Consider the following 18,618-nt stretch of genomic DNA (forward strand, 5'->3'; position numbering starts at 1 on the left):
GAGCACAAAAAACATTCATGAAGTTTGGTTTACAGTATTACAGTATGTTTCTATATACATATTTATTTAATTTTTTTAAATAAATTTTGGCCAAAGGGGGCAAATCTCAATACCTTACACACACTTGTTATTTCATATGTTGGCCAGAGGGGGAGCACTTCAAATTTTTACACACACTTGTTACAAGAAAAGCTTAAAATATTGCCTATTTTATGAAAAGAGTCGTAATATTACTCGACAAAAGTCACAATTGTAGAAGAAATCTTTAAAACGTTGGCAATATTATAATAATAATCCGAATTTTACTCGGCAAAATGATGACAAAAGTCATAATTTTACTCAAAAAATGTCACTATTTTACAAGAACAACAAAAAAATTGGCAATATTGTGATAAAAGTCAGAATTTTATATGACAAAAGTCGCCATTTTGCATTAAAAAGGTAATAATTTTATATTAAAATGTTATAACTGTACGAGAAAATATTGCAATATTACATAAACAGAAAGAATATGAGAAATTGTTCCCACTTTTATAAGAAAAAAGTCGACACATTTTGAGAAAAAGACTGCTTTTAGTAAAAAATGTTGTTTGTATTTGGTTTTTAATCTTTAATATTTACTTCAAGTTGTTACAGTATGTTTCTATATACATATTTATTTAATTTTTTTAACTAATTTTGGCCAAAGGGGGCAAATTTCAATATCTTACACACACTTGTTATTTCATATGTTGGCCAGAGGGGGAGCACATCAAATTTTTACACACACTTGTTACAAGAAAAGCTTAAAATATTGCTTATTTTATGAAAAGAGTCGTAATTTTACTCGACAAAAGTCACAATTGTACAAGAAAACTTCAAAATTTTGGCAATATATAATAATATTTTTAATTTTACTCAGCAAAATGATGACAATAGTCATCATTTTACTCCAAAAACGTCACTATTTTACAAGAACAACAAAAAATGTGCGATATTGTGATAAAAGTCAGAATTTCATATGACAAATGTCACTATTTTGCATTAAAAAGAAATAATTTTACATTAAGAAAGTCATAATTTTTTCCGAGAAAATATTGCAATATTACAGAAACAAAAAGAATATGAGAAATTGTTCCTATTTTTATAAGAAAAAAGTCGACACATTTTGAGAAAAAGACTGCTTTTAGTAAAATGTTTTGTTTGTAATTGGTTTTTAATCTTTATTATTTACTTCAAGTTATTACAGTATGTCTCTATATACATTTTTATTTTATTTTATTTTTTTAATAAATTTGGGCCAAAGGGGGCGAATTTCAATTTCTTACACACACTTGTTATTTCATATGTTGGCCAGAGGGGGAGCACTTCAAATTTTTACACACACTTGTTACAAGAAAAGCTTAAAATATTGCCAATTTTATGAAAAGAGTAATAATTTTACTCGACAAAAGTCACAATTGTAGAAGAAAACTTTAAAATGTTGGCAATATTATAGTAATAATCGGAATTTTATTCGGCAAAATGATGACAAAAGTCATAATTTTTCTCAAAAAATGTCACTGTTTTACAAGAACAACAAAAAAATTGGCGATATTGTGATAAAAGTCAGAATTTTATATGAAAAATGTCGCCATTTTGGATTAAAAAGTAATAATTTTACATAAAAAAGTCATAATTTTACAAGAAAATATTGCAATATTACAGAAAACAGAAAGAATATGAGAATTTGTTCCTAATTTTATAAGGAAAAGTCGACACATTTTGAGAAAAAGACTGATTTTATTTTATTTTTTTTTATTTTTTTTTTGTTGGTAATTGGTTTTTAATCTTCATTATTTACTTCGTTATTACAGCATGTCTCTATATGCATATGTGAGCGTCTATGCTTGTGGAGGGTTCTCCTGAGTCCGATAGATCTGTCTTTGAGCCCGGTGTACCGGGTTTGAGCAAGTTTTTTTATTGTCATACACACAAGTATGGATTGCTTTCCGGCAATATACTTTGGACTTTCCAGTCCTGCGTGTCTTTGCTCTTCCTCGTTCTGTGTCTCGGCCCGGCTGCTGCTAATGAAGGCGACAGGTGTCATGATCCGTGGTCCGGATCATGTTTTTGTTATGTTTTGTTAGTTTTGGACTCTTTTAGTTCCTGTTTGACACCTGTTTTAGTTACCATGGCAACTTATAATCTTCACCTGCCGATTGTGTTTGGGATGCTCACCTGGCTCTAATCAAGAGACGATTACTTAAGCCTGCCTTTGCCAGTCAGTCGGCCTGGTGTTATTGTTTGTTTCATGCTATACCATAGTTCATGCTGTTTGTTTACTTCAAGCCTTGCAAAGTAAGTCTTAGTTTTGTCGTGCCACAGTTTTATGAGGTTCATGTCTATAATTTCATGTCCTAAGTTTTTGCCTTAGCCTCCGCATGCCTTCGGGTTGTTTTCCGTTTTGTACCTCGTTGAGTGTTAGTTGGAATTAAATCAAGTTTTTACCTGCACGCCTTGTCCAGGGTAGTCAGTTTGCATCCCGGGGAAACAAACCTCGCAGCAAGCTGCGACCCCCCCGTCAGGACAACAGGTGATTAGATAACCAGCCCCAGCTGGGCAATCTACTCACCTGCCGCTGGCTTTCGAGGCCGGTCCTTACACACCCCGCTCCGCGGCAGTCCCGCAGGCCACGTCCCCCTCCACAACATATTTTTTTAAATTAATTTTGGCCAAAGGGGGGCGAATTTCAATATCTTACAAACACTTGTTATTACATATGTTGGCCAGAAGGGGAGCACTTTTAGAACTAATTTTGATAGATTTCCCCACCAGGGGGTGCAAATCAGTCTGTGAGTTTGGACACCGCCGGCGCTGTTTGTTCACCGCTTCTCCACTCGCGGTTTATATTTTTTTCTGCGCTACTTTTTCATGCTCATTCAAACAGCGCTAACTTTTTACTTTTCTGACCTCACGATCAGCCACTTTTTATATCCGGACAGGCTGACCTCCTCCAACCTCCGAGGACAAAGCTACGAACAATGGGAGACCGGGCTTTCTGCTCCCAGTCTGTGGAACGCTCTCCCTGACCACCTGAGGGCACCACAGACTGTGGATGCTTTAAAAAAAGGCTTAAAAACCCTTCTTTTTAAAAAATCATTTTTTTTTTTTAGATATATGCATACTAGTTTTAGCTATTTGGCTGTTCTAGTTTTTATTTTATTTATTTTTTATATTATCTTTTCTTTTTTTTTAATACACTGTAGCACTTTGAGGTTGTTTACTCAATGTAAAGTGCTATTTAAAAATAAAATATATTATTATTATTATTATTATTATTATTAAATGAGACATTCTTTATTAGATGCAATGGTTTTTCCGTATAGGAACCATGATTTCAGTCCTAACTTGTTCACCGGTATCAAGAAGGGTAGAAATACAAGAACACACACACACCAGTACAGCGGGGCATCAATAAAAGATGCAAAATGAGTTCATCTGGCTGACATTCCGTGGACTCCGGAGCATTTCCTCCCTTGATCTCTTCCTCGTTTCTACATCAGGAGACTCTCCAACTGTTTAAGCTCTCTGAGCAGAAGAAGACTCGGGGAGCAGGTAGAGCACTTTCAAAGGGAGCTCGCTATAAGAGCCAGTAATGACAGGAAATGAGGAGAAGAGCGGGTCAAAGGGGTGAAGAGCAGGCCAGGAAAAGAGGTGAGATGTAACTTTGGGATTGTTTTGGACACAGTAAGCCTGCATTAGGGATTTGTGCAGTACAGACTAATTAAGAGCCAATATGTTACTAATTTGCATGTTAATAAGCAACTAATTAAAGGCCTACTGAAATGCGATTTTCTTATTTAAACAGGGATAGCAGGTCCATTCCAGTGACGTGCGGTGAGGTTCATGACTGGTGAGGCACTGACTTCATCACAGTCAGATTTACAATTATATGAACCCTAAAGAGTATCTTATTCACCATTTGATTGGCAGCAGTTAACGGGTTATGTTTAAAAGCTCATACCAGCATTCTTCCCTGCTTGGCACTCAGCATCAAGGGTTGGAATTGGGGGTTAAATCACCAACAATTATTCCCGGGCGCGGCGCCGCTGCTGCCCACTGCTCCCCTCACATCCCAGGGGGTGATCAAGGGGATGGGCTCAAGCCCCCCTAAAATATTCTTAAGCCCCCCTAAATAATTTGGTGTTTTTTTGTTTGTTTTTTTACAAATAAATGCCGACATATTCATTATAAAGTGGCCCAAATATGAGTTTAAATAAATAATCATATAACCTGTTATTATTCACTCAGTTTCCCCTCACTTCGTAGCGTAAGGTAAAGAGCCCCTTTAGTGCGTCGGTATCCAATCAATTCCACTTGTTCATATAGAAAATGCCCACATCACTCAAATTCCAGCCCGCATTTTCTCTGCGACCTTGCTTGCGGTCCTGCAGGTGTACGAAGCACATTATCTTCCTTTACAATGAGTGAAGCTGCACAAAACCTTGTGTGTGCAATTGTAAATCATTTATTTTTTAAGTTTTGTGTTTCTTGTAGAATCTATATAAAGTAATATACATAAGCCTATTGTTAAAATAATGAAAAAACATCATTAAATATATTTGTTTTATTGTATTGTTACATTAATAGCTGTTTTATTATTATAGGATGGCTTGTTAAACATTTAATAGGATTTTCAGAGGGAGGAAAAACCAAAACATTTAATATAAAATGTAAAATGAATAAATACATAAAAAGAAAAAGAAAATATATGGTTAAAAGCCATCGTCCCGGGGAGCATTTCATTTCGTCCCGTGCATTTTTTAAAAATAATAATAATAACAATGAATAATTTCTAAGTCTTTGTTAGCCGTTTGTGAAATTTTGTGCTCGTGCGTTACATTCGCTCGCATCCTGTGCATCTCCTGGGGGCAAAGCCCCCCTTGTCCTTAAAAGCTAGTGACGCCCCTGCTTTAACTTAACTTTAACTTTACACATACAAACTGTAGCACACAAAAAAGCACATTTAATAAAAAAAAACGTTATTATGGTCTTACCTTTACTTATAAGTGCGGGAACAGTGGTGTTCGTGTTGGAGGAGTTGTGAATGAATGAAATATGAAATCCGTGCTGCAGTCTGCAGGTGTACCTAATGTAGTGTCCTTGCAGTCGTTCACGGCTCCTCCGGCGCGAGCAATGTTGTTTTTGCACTTTTTGGCTTCTTGTTAAGTGACTTTTTTTGGGTGGATTCGGTCTTGCACGTGGAGGGTTTGGGTGTAGGCTTTGGTTGGTGTGGCGCTCTCGTCGGTGGGTGCAGTCTGCTGCGAAGGTGCCTTAAGCACCAGGAGGCGTGGTTACGCGTGCCTCAGCCAGTGCGTCTTTGCAGCAGTTTTATGATCGCTCAGCACAAGAAATACTTTACACACATACAGTTGTTGACAAAATACACTGTACATTATATACCTCAGCTAACTAAACTATGGAAATGTATAATATAGTTCATATAGCAATACAGTCTCACTGCACAGCAGACCAGCAGTTAGCCGAGTCCGTCCATGTTGAGGCACTGAGTGACGTGCCTCGACTGGCTGCTGTTCACCGCACAGTCTCTTCTCAGTATTTGAACGGCAAATGTGAAAATTCAGAGATTTTGAATAAAAATAATCTAAAACTGGTGAAGTTAAATGGAAAATAACTTTATAGTATAATCACTGGATACATATAACAATTTAATTTTTTTTTTTTTCTTTTTACATTTTTTTCTTTCCATGATGGCAGGTGAGGCCCTGCCTCACCTGCCTCTAGTGACCGCACGTCACTGGTCCATTCTATGTGTCCTACTTGATCATTTCGCGATATTGCCATATTTTTGCTGAAAGTATTTAGAAGAGAACATCGACGATAAAGTTCACAACTTTTGGTCGCTGATAAAAAAGCCTTGCCTGTACCGGAAGTAGCAGACGAGTAGCGTGACGTCACAGGTTGTGGAGCTCCTCACATCTGCACATTGTTTACAATCATGGCCACCAGCAGCGAGAACGATTCGGACCGAGAAAGCGACGATTTACCCATTAATTTGAGCGAGGATGAAAAATTTGTGGATGAGGAAAGTGAGAGTGAAGGACTAGAGGGCAGTGGGAGCGATTCAGATAGGGAAGATGCTGTGAGAGGCGGGTGGGACCTGACTAAAACAGTAAATAAACACAAGACATATGTATACTCTATTAGCCACAACACAACCAGGCTCATATTTAATATGCCACAAATTAATCCCGCATAATAAACACCTCCCCCCTCCCGTCCATATAACCCGCCAATACAACTCAAACACCTGCACAACACACTCAATCCCACAGCCCAAAGTACCGTTCACCTCCCCAAAGTTCATACAGCACATATATTTCCCCAAAGTCCCCAAAGTTATGTACGTGACATGCACATAGCAGCACGCACGTACGGGCAAGCGATCAAATGTTTGGAAGCCGCAGCTGCATGAGTACTCACGGTACCGCGTCTGCGTATCCAACTCAAAGTCCTCCTGGTAAGAGTCTCTGTTGTCCCAGTTCTCCACAGGCCAATAGTAAAGCTTGACTGTCATCTTTCGGGAATGTAAACAATGAAACACCGGCTGTGTTTGTGTTGCTGCAGTCGGCCGCAATACACCGCTTTCCACCTACAGCTTTCTTCTTTGCTGTCTCCATTGTTCATTGAACAAATTGCGAAAGATTCACCAACACAGATGTCCAGAATACTGTGGAATTTTGCGATGAAAACAGACGACTTAATAGCTGGCCACCACGCTGTCCCAAAATGTCCTCTACAATGCGTGACGTCATGCGCAGGCGTCATCATACCGAGACGTTTTCAGCAGGATATTCCGCGCGAAATTTAAAATTGCACTTTAGTAAGCTAACCCGGCCGTATTGGCATGTGTTGCAATGTTAAGATTTCATCATTGATATATAAACTATCAGACTGCGTGGTCGGTAGTAGTGGGTTTCAGTAGACCAGGGGTCCTCAAGTACAAATCTTGAAGGTCCACAAATGTTTTTTTGAAACAGGCTGGGTCCGTTTATTATCGGTCAAGCTTATATAATAGCAGGAGGTAGGTAGTTTAACATTTTCTTAAAATTAACAAAAATAAAATAAATATCCAATAAAATACATGAAATATTTTCTTTGAAACAAAAATAAATAAGAACTTTGAAAAAATGTGTCCTCTGCATTTGACCCATCCCTTGATCACCCCCTGGGAGGTGAGGGGAGCAGTGGGCAGCAGCGGCGCTGCGCCCGGGAATCATTTTTGGTGATTTAACCCCCAATTCCAACCCTTGATGCTGAGTGCCAAGCAGGGAAGAATGCTGGTATGAGCTTTTAAACATAACCCGTTAACTGCTGCCAATCAAATGGTGAACAAGATACTCTTTAGGGTTCATATGTTTGTAAATCTGACTGTGATGAAGTCAGTGCCTCACCAGCCATCAACCTCACCGCATGTTACTGCTCTGTTGCTATTTGTTGTTGTGTTATAGATTTAACAAAAATCTTGCTTGATGTTTCATATGGCTTTTTCAGCCTCGTGATTTATTTTTTCCTTAGCTCTGAATCATGAGGAAATGTCTCTTCAAATTCGCGGTGCTCTTTCAGATAGTGACGTTTCAGATTTTCACTTTTCACCAGAGCAACAGTAATAAATAAATGATAAATGGGTTGTACTTGTATAGCGCTTTTCTACCTTCAAGGTACTCAAAGCGCTTTGACACTACTTCCACATTTACCCATTCACACACACATTCACACACTGATGGAGGGAGCTGCCATGCAAGGCGCTAACCAGCACCCATCAGGAGCAAGGGTGAAGTGTCTTGCTCAGGACACAACGGACATGACGAGGTTGGTACTAGGTGGGGATTGAACCAGGGACCCTCGGGTCGCGCACGGCCACTCTTCCACTGCGCCACGCCGTCCCAAGTAGTGTTGCATAGTAGACACATTGGTCTGGTACTTGCAGTAGGTAGGATGAAAATATATTGCTCTGTCCATTCTTCCTTGAAACGTCGGTTTTCCCTGTCCACCTTTCTTTTACCAGCCTGAGCCAACTTGGAGCATGCCATTGTGATTTGATTCACATTCAGTGACTGACAAGTGAACAGTTAGCGAAGTAGCGATACGAGACAACTGTGTGCCTGCAGCGAAAGGTTCCATGCACTGTGCACATGACCCAGGTGGTAACAGCCTATCAGCGCGTCGTTGTGAAAGAGATGACAACCCATACCCCGGAATTAGCCAATCAGAGTGGCGTTCTCTCGCTCTCACGCTCTCTCTTTCTCTCTCTGAGAGAGAGAGAGAGAGAGAGAGAGAGAGAGAGAGAGAGAGAGAGAGAGAGAGAGAGACGGAGTGAGTGAGACACGAGAAGTGTAAACGAAACGTGGAGATATTTGACTAAAAACAACAAAGAACGTTGACTTGCGCTAGCGATAACTCACAGATAAATACAATTATTATATTTTTTTATAATAATTATAATTATAATAATAAAAAAAAACTTTTTTTTTTTTTTTTTTTTTTTTTTTTTTTTTTACTATAATTCGTGCTGGGTCCGGACGGACACGTCGCTGGGTCCGGACATGGACCGCGGTCCGCCTGTTGAGGATCACTGCAGTAGACCTTTAATGGTGAATATGTTCCCCATACTAAAGTGTTAACTCATTTTTGTATCTTGATAGATTGAAAATGAACACCAATGAGTTGACTGAAGAACATTATCACATCATTTATTCCGAGAATATAAATAACGACAAATAAAATAGAGTATATATACTATTAACCGCAACATGTAAGTGTAAAAAAAAACCAACAACAATATTATGATTTGTACATTTTCAGAATGTGCTTGTTCTAATTTTAAACAAAGAAAACAATCCGAAGTTGTCTTTATTTTTAAGTTATCGTGCTGTGATAATTCTGAGGTTAATGAGGGAAGACTCTTAGTTAATGGCTTACTGGTTGTATAATAAGGCCGTGCAGAAGAAGTCATTAATAAGTACTTAATAACGACTAATTAAGAGCCAATATGTTAGTAATTTGCATGTTAATAAGCAACTAATGAATGGTGGATATGTTCCACATACTAAAGTGTTAACTAATTTGTTTATCTTGATAGTTGTCTGATGAACATTATCACATAATTTATTTAGAAAATATAAATAACGACAAATAAAGTATGTATGCTATTAACCGCAACAGGTAATTGTAAAAAACAAAACAAAAAAAACCCAACAACATTATGATTTGTACATTTTCTGAATACATTTTTAAACAAAACAAAAATAAAGTAAAATTAAATTAAAAAAATAAAAATTAAAAATTAAAAAAAAACTAAGAAAACAATCAGAAGTTCTCTTTATTTTTAAGTTATCGTGCTGTGATAATTCTGAGGTTAATGAGGGAAGACTCTTAGTTGATGGCTTACTGGTTGTATAATAAGGCAGTGCAGAAGAAGTCATTAATAAGTACTTAATGATGACTAATTAAGAGCCAATATGTTAGTAATTTGCATGTTAATAAGCAACTAATGAATGGTGGATATGTTCCCCATACTAAAGTGTTAACTAATTTGTTTATCTTGATAGTTGTCTGATGAACATTATCACATAATTTATTTAGAAAATATAAATAACGACAAATAAAGTATGTGTACTATTAACCGCAACAGGTAATTGTAAAAAAAAACAAACAAAAAAAACAACAACATTATGATTTGTACATTTTCTGAATACATTTTTAAACAAACAAAAAAATAAAGTAAAATAAAATAAAAAAATAAAAAATAAAAAATAAAAAAAACAAAGAAAACAATCAGAAGTTGTCTTTATTTTTAAGTTATCGTGCCGTTATTCTACCAGTCCGACCCACTTGGGAGTAGATTTTTCTCCATGTGGCCCCCCCATCTAAAATGATCTGGTATTAAACTGTTGGCTTTCTAACAATTAGGAAGGTTTGTGTCTCCTTCAGAAATCATATTACTACCAAAAAAAAAAAATTCCATTTCCTCAAGAGCCGCATGTGGCTCTCGAGCCGCGGGTTGCGGACCCCCGGTCTAGACTAACGAGGGCAAAAAATAACCCCCAAAAATTGAATGTTCACTTACTCTTGATAACCAATTATAATATAACTATTAATTATATTTTCAATATATTATTATGATAATATGTACTCATTTCTATGTATAGGCTTTATATATATATATATATATATATATATATACACACACACAGATACATATATATATATGTATATATATATACAGATACATATATATATATATATATATATATATATATATATATATATATATATATATATATATATATATATATATATATATATATATATATATATATATATATATACACATTCTGTATATGTATATACATATATGTTTCTCCTACAAAGGAAATCATTTCGAATGTGTTGTGTGTTTTTTTTTTTTATAAAACGTGTTTAAAAAATTTCAGAATGAATATTTTTTGCACATTTAAAAATACCGCGATAAAAATGACAACCGTGATAATTTTGGTCACAATAACCGTGATAAGAAATGTTTTGTATACCGTGACATCCCTAATATACACAAACTATCGGATCGGTATTGCCGATACCAACCTAAAATTTACTTGGTATCGGATCGGAAAGAAAATCAGCGGTTTCGCACATCGCTTCTACAAAACCCCAAAACCAGTGAAGTTTTCACGTTGTGTAAATGGTAAATAAAAACAGAATACAATGATTTGCAAATCCTTTTCAACTTATATTCAATTGAATAGACTGCAAAGACAAGATATTTAACGTTCGAACTGGAAAACTTTATCTTTTGCAAATATTAGCTCATTTGGAATTTGATGCCTGCAACATGTTTCAAAAAAGCTGGCACAAGTGGCAAAAAAGACTTAGAAAATTGAGGAATGCTCATCAAACACTTATTTGGAACATCCCACATGTGAACAGGCTGATTGGGAACAGGTGGGTGGCATGATTGGGTATAAAAGCAGCTTCCATCAAATGCTCAGTCATTCACAAACAAAGATGGGGCGAGGGTCACCACTTTGTCAACAAATGCCTGAGAAATTTGTTTAAGAGCAACATTTCTCAACGAGCTATTGCAAGGAATTTAGGGATTTCACCATCTAATGTCTGTAATGTCATCAAAAGGTTCAGAGAATCTGGAGAAGTCACTGCACGTAACATTGAATGCCCGTGACCTTGGACCCCTCAGGCGGTACTGCATCAAAAACCGACATCAGTGTGTAAAGGATATCACCACATGGGCTCAGGAGCACTTCAGAAAACCACTGTCAGTAACTACAGTTGGTCGCTACATCTGTAAGTGCAAGTTAAAACTCTACTATGCAAAGCCAAAGCCATTTATCAACAACACCCAGAAACGCCGCCTGAGCTCATCTAAGATGGACTGATGCAAAGTGGAAAAGTGTTTGTGGTCTGACGAGTCCACATTTCAAATAGTTTTTGGAAACTGTGGACGTCGTGTCCTCTGGAACAAAGGGGGAAAGAACCATCCGGATTGTTCTAGGCGCAAAATTGAAAAGCCAGCATCTGTGATGGTATGGGGGTGCATTAGTGCCCAAGGCATGGGCAACTTACACATCTGTGAAGGCACCATTAATGCTGAAAGGAACATAACAGGTTTTGGGAGCAACATATGTTGCCATCCAAGCAACGTTATCACGGACGCCCCTGCTTATTTCAGCAAGACGATGCCAAGCCACGTGTTACAACAGTTAAAGGACAGATTTCTCTGAAGTGTTTCATAAAGTTGTGTTGTTGACTGTTTTAAGTCGTCGTGCTTGTGTATATTTACACCAAACAGATCAAAGTTGATCTATCAGAACATGAAATGATCATTTGCGTCTCCCCAAATGTAGGTAGATTTAAATTAGCATATTATTTGGGTTCTGTGCAGCCCTACATATTTTTCTGGAACCCGGGTTGGTGTGTAAGAGTTCACAGAAAGGGTAGTTACGCAACCGGAGCGCTGATGGGAAAATGGCAGGTTTTGGCTGGGTGCGGTTGATGATATCCAGGAAGAAGGGAATCACAGGACTCGTGTATGTTTCAGCCAATTGTAGCATATCCAATAATCTTGTTCGTTTGCTCGATACAACACAGAGAAGAAGGTGGAGGCGAGGACATGAGGGATGGTGCAGACATAACAAGGACGCTCGTGCAGAGTTCGGCCACTAGGGAGTGTCAGGGACTGTTTGTACATTTATTTCATTTTGTATGCATGATGGGAGTTAACATATGCTTCAAATGCTACATATAGTACCAGTCAATCATAATAAACCTGGTGGTAATTGAAAAAGCTGACCATGTTTATTATAGTGCAGTACAGTAGAGCCAATACACACACACGCATGATCCAATTATCGAGTACCGTATTTTTCGGACTATAAGGATAGGATAGGATAAGTCTTTATTGTCATTGCACAAGTACAAACCCCGTTTCCATATGAGTTGGGAAATTGCGTTAGATGTAAATATAAACGGAATACAATGATTTGCAAATCCTTTTCAACCCATATTCAATTGAATGCACTACAAAGACAACATATTTGATGTTCAAACTCATAAACTTTATTTTTTTTTTGCAAATAATAATTAACTTAGAATTTCATGGCTGCAACACGTGCCAAAGTAGTTGGGAAAGGGCATGTTCACCACTGTGTTACATCACCTTTTCTTTTAACAACACTCAATAAACGATTGGGAACTGAGGAAACTAATTGTTGAAGCTTTGAAAGTGGAATTCTTTCCCATTCTTGTTTTATGTAGAGCTTCAGTCGTTCAACAGTCCGGGGGTCTCCGCTGTCATATTTTACGCTTCACACATTTTCGATGGGAGACAGGTCTGGACTGCAGGCGGACCAGGAAAGTACCCGCACTCTTTTTTTACGAAGCCACGCTGTTGTAACACGTGCTGAATGTGGCTTGGCATTGTCTTGCTAAAATAAGCAGGGGCGTCCATGAAAAAGACGGCGCTTAGATGGCAGCATATGTTGTTCCAAAACCTGTATGTACCTTTCAGCATTAATGGTGCCTTCACAGATGTGTAAGTTACCCATGCCTTGGGCACTAATGCACCCCCATACCATCACAGATGCTGGCTTTTCAACTTTGCGCCTATAACAGTCTGGATGGTTCTTTTCCTCTTTGGTCCGGATGACACGATGTCGAATATTTCCAAAAACAATTTGAAATGTGGACTCGTCAGACCACAGAACAGTTTTCCACTTTGCATCAGTCCATCTTAGATGATCTCGGGCCAAGAGAAGCCGACGGCGTTTCTGGGTGTTGTTGATAAATGGCTTTTGCTTTGCATAGTAGAGCTTTAACTTGCACTTAGAGATGTAGCGACAAACTGTATTTAGTGACAGTGGTTTTCTGAAGTGTTCCTGAGCCCATGTGGTGATATCCTTTAGAGATTGTTGTTGGTTTTTGATACAGTGCCATCTGATGGATCAAAGGTCATGGTCATTCAATGTTGGTTTCCGGCCATGCCGCTTACGTGGAGTGATTTCTCCAGATTCTCTGAACCTTTTGATGATATTATGGACCGTAGATGTTGAAATCCCTACATTTCTTGCAATTGCACTTTGAGAAACGTTGTTCTTAAACTGTTTGACTATTTGCTCACGCAGTTGTGGACAAAGGGGTGTACCTCGCCCCGTCCTTTCTTGTGAAAGACTGAGCATTTTTTGGAAAGCTGTTTTTATACCCAATCATGGCGCCCACCTGTTCCCAATTAGCCTGCACACCTGTGGGATATTCCAAATAAGTGTTTGATGAGCATTCCTCAACTTTATCAGTATTTATTGCCACCTTTCCCAACTTCTTTGTCACGTGTTGCTGGCATCAAATTCTAAAGTTAATGATTATTTGCAAAAAAAAAAAAAATGTTTATCAGTTTGAACATCAAATATGTTGTCTTTGTAGCATATTCAACTGAATATGGGTTGAAAATTATTTGCAAATCATTGTATTCCGTTTATATTTGCATCTAACACAATTTCCCAACTCATATGGAAACGGGGTTTGTACAACAAAACTATGTTTTCAGCACAAACCCGTTCAAGATTAGACAAAACAAACAGTGTACAGGGTTACAGAGGCGCCCCGTAAAAAGTGGGAAAAAGGTCAAACGTAAGGAAGAAGATGAGTAAAAAAATACAACCTAGACTGGGCTCCTGAGGGGGTCTAGTCTGGAGTGGGAAAAAAACCTCCATGCCATGCACACATAGACATGTTTCATTTGATCACGACAACTCGCAACACAGGGGCGGGGAGTTGGGACCCTGGAGGTCAACTGCTGCTATGAAGCGCTGCCAGCCGTCCATCACCCCGAAAGGGAATCAAGCGGTGGTGAAGGCGTGGGGTAGGGGAGGGGGGTATGTCTGTATATGCCCATTGTCTTGGTGCAAAAACTGAAATGTAAGTAAGATTGAATATCTCAATATATGATATATGCTTATTTTCTGTCTGATAAGATCATTCTTCTCACTAAGCAGATTTTATGTTAGAGTTTTTTACTTGTTTTAAGGGTTTTGGTCCTAAATGATCTCAGTAAGATATTACAGCTTGTAGCTGAGATTTGATGACCTATATTGAGTAAAACATGCTTGAAACTGTTGCAAAACTGTGTCATTGTCATGACTTGGTCCTGGGTGTTTGCTTTTCCGGAATGCAACGGAAAGTTGGCTCGGGCGAGACGGGAATGTAAATACATGATTTATTTGATATATATCAAAATAAAGTACAAACGAAAAGCGCGCACAGTGGCGGAGAACAAACTATGAAACCAAAAGACTATAGCAAAAAAAAGTACAAACGAAAAGCGCGCACAGTGGCGGAGAACAAGCTATGAAACCAAAAGACTAGAGCATTAATAAACAAAACTTACTTGGCATGGACTAAAAGGAGCAGCATGAACGATGGACATGAAATCAAGTGTCAGAAATGTGCAGAGCATAATTGTGGGATGTCACCAGAAAGACAAACTGAAAACAATGAACTTAAATACTACAGACATGATTAACAAAAACAGGTGCGTGACTCAAAACGTGAAACAGGTGCGTGACGTGACAGGTGAAAACTAATGGTTGCTATGGTGACAAAACAAAAGTGCACAAAAAGTCCAAAAACAAAACCGAACATGACCAAAACAAAAACATGATCACACAGACATGACAGTCATCAACACTCACAAGTATAAAACTGCTTTTTTCAAGTAATAATTTCTTACTTCAAGCATGAAAAAAAAAATCATGATGCCGAGCGCATATCATTATGTCAAGATAATGGCACTAGCATTTACTTCATTTAAGAATATTTTTCAACATATTGAGCAAAAAGGTCTCTTTTTTTTCTACCAAGAAAAGTGCACTTGTTATTAATGAGAATATACTTATTTTAAGGTATTTTTGGGTTCATTGAGGTTAGCTAATTTTACTTATTTTGGAAAGTCTTGACAAGCCGAATTTTCTTGTTCTATTGGCAGATAATTTTGCTCAGTTTAAATAAAATACCCCTAATTTTTTTTTTTTTTTCTTGTTTTTGAACACTGACTTTTTGCAGTGTATTGATGTAGTGTCCATAGGCCTGGGGCCGTTCTTCATGCAAGCAAAAGTTCGACTCCAGGTGTCGTTGAGAAGGGAGGGAGGTCAAAAGCGTCCATCGTTGAGGTGTCCTCTGGGATTGTTTTTCAGACCAGCCTGCTCCTGTTGTTGTAGCGTCAAGGCCATTCAAGGGAGTCAAATCGTAGATTAGGATTTTTGTTTTTTACAAATGGCTTGTCTGTCCTATTTGTCCATGCTGGCCCTCATATCTAATTTTTCCCTTTCAACCAGCTTTTCCATGATGTGATCCATCTTGCGATTCTTAAAATCCTTTCATTTTCTCCAAAATCGCCTTAAGGGACGGCTTGGCGAAGTTCGTAGAGTGGCTGTGCCAGCAATCAGAGTGTTGCTGGTTACTGGGGTTCAATCCCCACCTTCTACCATCCTAGTCACGTCCGTTGTGTCCTTGGGCAAGACACTTCACCCCTTGCTCCTGATGGCTGCTGGTTAGCGCCTTGCATGGCAGCTCCCGCCATCAGTGTGTGAATGTGTGTGTGAATGTGGTAATACTGTCAAAGCACTTTGAGTATCTTGAAGGTAGAAAAGCGCAATACAAGTATAACCCATTTATCATTTATTTATAACCCGGCGCGCCTAACATACGGCATAATTCTGGCTGTGCTTACCGACCTCGAAGCAATTTTATTTGGTACGCGGTGTAATTTTTTTGCCGGTCACTCAAAACGAGTATGACGGTCCTCCTGGTAGGGGGGGTATCCCTTTATGGAGGATGCCTATGCGTGACTTTGTTTAACGTGGGGAGACTGGTGCAGAGACAGTCACCACACGATCCTTGGCAGATCCGGGTCAGGGTCCAGTGGCATGGAGTCCAAGACGACTGGGGACCCTTTTCTGCTGCAGCCTTCATCCCGTTGTGACGCTCCATAGGGTTTGCAATCATCCTCCGCCTGTTCCACCGTTGTGGTCTTGGGTTGTTATTTCCCCATAACTGAGCCCACATGGATGTGGTGGTGCCTTCTTCCGCCATCGCAGCCGTTTTTGGTAGTTCTTACGTCTACCGTCTTCCGCCTGCTCCGCCGTTGAGGTCTTTACCGTACCCCTGGCTAGGGGGCAGTCAGGTACTGGGTCTTTGCCAAGGGCCACCTGGGGTAACAGTAGTAAAGGAGTTAACCTCCTAGTGCCCCAAGACCCCATAGAGGAGCCTCCACTGCCGGATGCACTTTAAAGTCATGCCCAGGACCAACACGGTGAAATGATACGCGTGACCAGTAGATGGCAGTCACACATAAGAGTTACTTGTAGACTGCAAGTAAACAACACCAAAACTTTATATGTTCCATTGAGAATATAGAACATTACACACGGCACTCGAAAATCTGTCAGAATGTTTTTTTAGTACGACTTCGGTAAGCTATAAAGCCGCACCGCTTGATTGGCAGCCAGTCTACACCTGGCACCAATCAGCATGGTTCTATTTATCTCGCGCGCTCCTCAGGGCTCGAGGATTGACTTATGTTTTGAGAACCATTACCTGCAAGACTGCTTTATCTCTGTTTGAGTGAAGTAAATCATCTTACCTGATCCTCACTCTCCTGGTTCCTGCATCTTGGGGTCACTACAATTGCAGCCATGCGAGCTCCCGACAGTGGGAAAGGTATTCATATGGCCCCGTTCGTCAGGGCTTAACTGACACATGGAACGTGACGAATTGGGGAGCTGCACTTTTCAACCACTTGAGTGTTGGATATCTTAAAGTGTGTTTTGTGGCAATTCCAACTTGGACCACAGCGTCCGTTGCCATGTAGAGTGGCGCTTTCCATTATTTTCAGCAGACCGCATTACACGCAAGATCAACCCAGGAATAGGACCAAATTAATCTCTTCCCAACTGTAAATGGAAAAATGGTACAGCACTTTTTTATACAGTAAAATCCTCGTGACTGTACTGCCAATGTTATGTTTTTTTTTTACTGTAAAATCTATTGTTGTTTTTTACAGTGTACAATTTGATGGAAAAAGCATATATTTACCATATTTTCCAGACTATATAGAGTGCACCGGACTAAAAGCCGCAGATATATAAGTTGTGAAATGAATTATTTACAAGGAAAGATTATGTCAAAGTTTATTTACATACCTTAATTGTTTCCAAGCTGTGTCTGTAACAAGGCAGTAAAACGGCTGATGAAACAAAACAGAATTCATCGACTTGGACCCACTAGCTGCGGAAACTAGCTTTTCAAGCATATAAACAGACTCAATAACTCCATGGTGACATGTTGGTGAATTTACTGAAGAATTTGTGAAACTGAAACAATACAAAAAGACATGTTAGCATATTAGCTCATGCTAACAACACTAGTTTAGTACATTAAAATAACACATACAAATATGCATGAAAGCATTCCCGCAGACATCACACATGGGACGGTTTAGTAAGTATGAATTGTTTTAGTTGTATTGTAAAACTTGCAATCGTTGCTCGGAGCGATGAATAAAGAATCCATACAAGTAAAAATGCTATGGACGTCTAGCAGACGGAACCTCACTTCTAGTTCCAGTTAAAATCACCAAACGGAAGGACACTGCAGCACCTGCAGTGAGCAAACTTGTCCAGATGTTGGCGCCATAGCACAAACAATAACACACCTTTTCAGTGTATTTGCATGTGTTTTTTTTGTTTGTTTTTAATAACTATTTTCATTATGGCCGTCAGCCATGAAAAATCCATAAATTAGGTTCAAAATGTAAGAAAAAAATATTGGCTTATAGTCTGGAATTTATGGTCAATATTTATTTTTAATGCAACAAAAAAATGTTGATAATATAATATTTGTTGCATTATTCATTGATAAAGTTTAAAATATAGTCAATTGCATGCAATATGTGTATTTTTTCTGTTAAAATGTAAAGAACAAATAAATTAGTAGGTAAGACAAAGTCATTTATTGACGCGCAGCAGGCGACTGAATTCAATCGGCTCAATCAGCAATCTACACACCTGC

This window comes from Nerophis lumbriciformis, linkage group LG03, assembly GCF_033978685.3.
Source record: "Nerophis lumbriciformis linkage group LG03, RoL_Nlum_v2.1, whole genome shotgun sequence".
Classification (NCBI taxonomy): Eukaryota; Metazoa; Chordata; class Actinopteri; order Syngnathiformes; family Syngnathidae; genus Nerophis; species Nerophis lumbriciformis.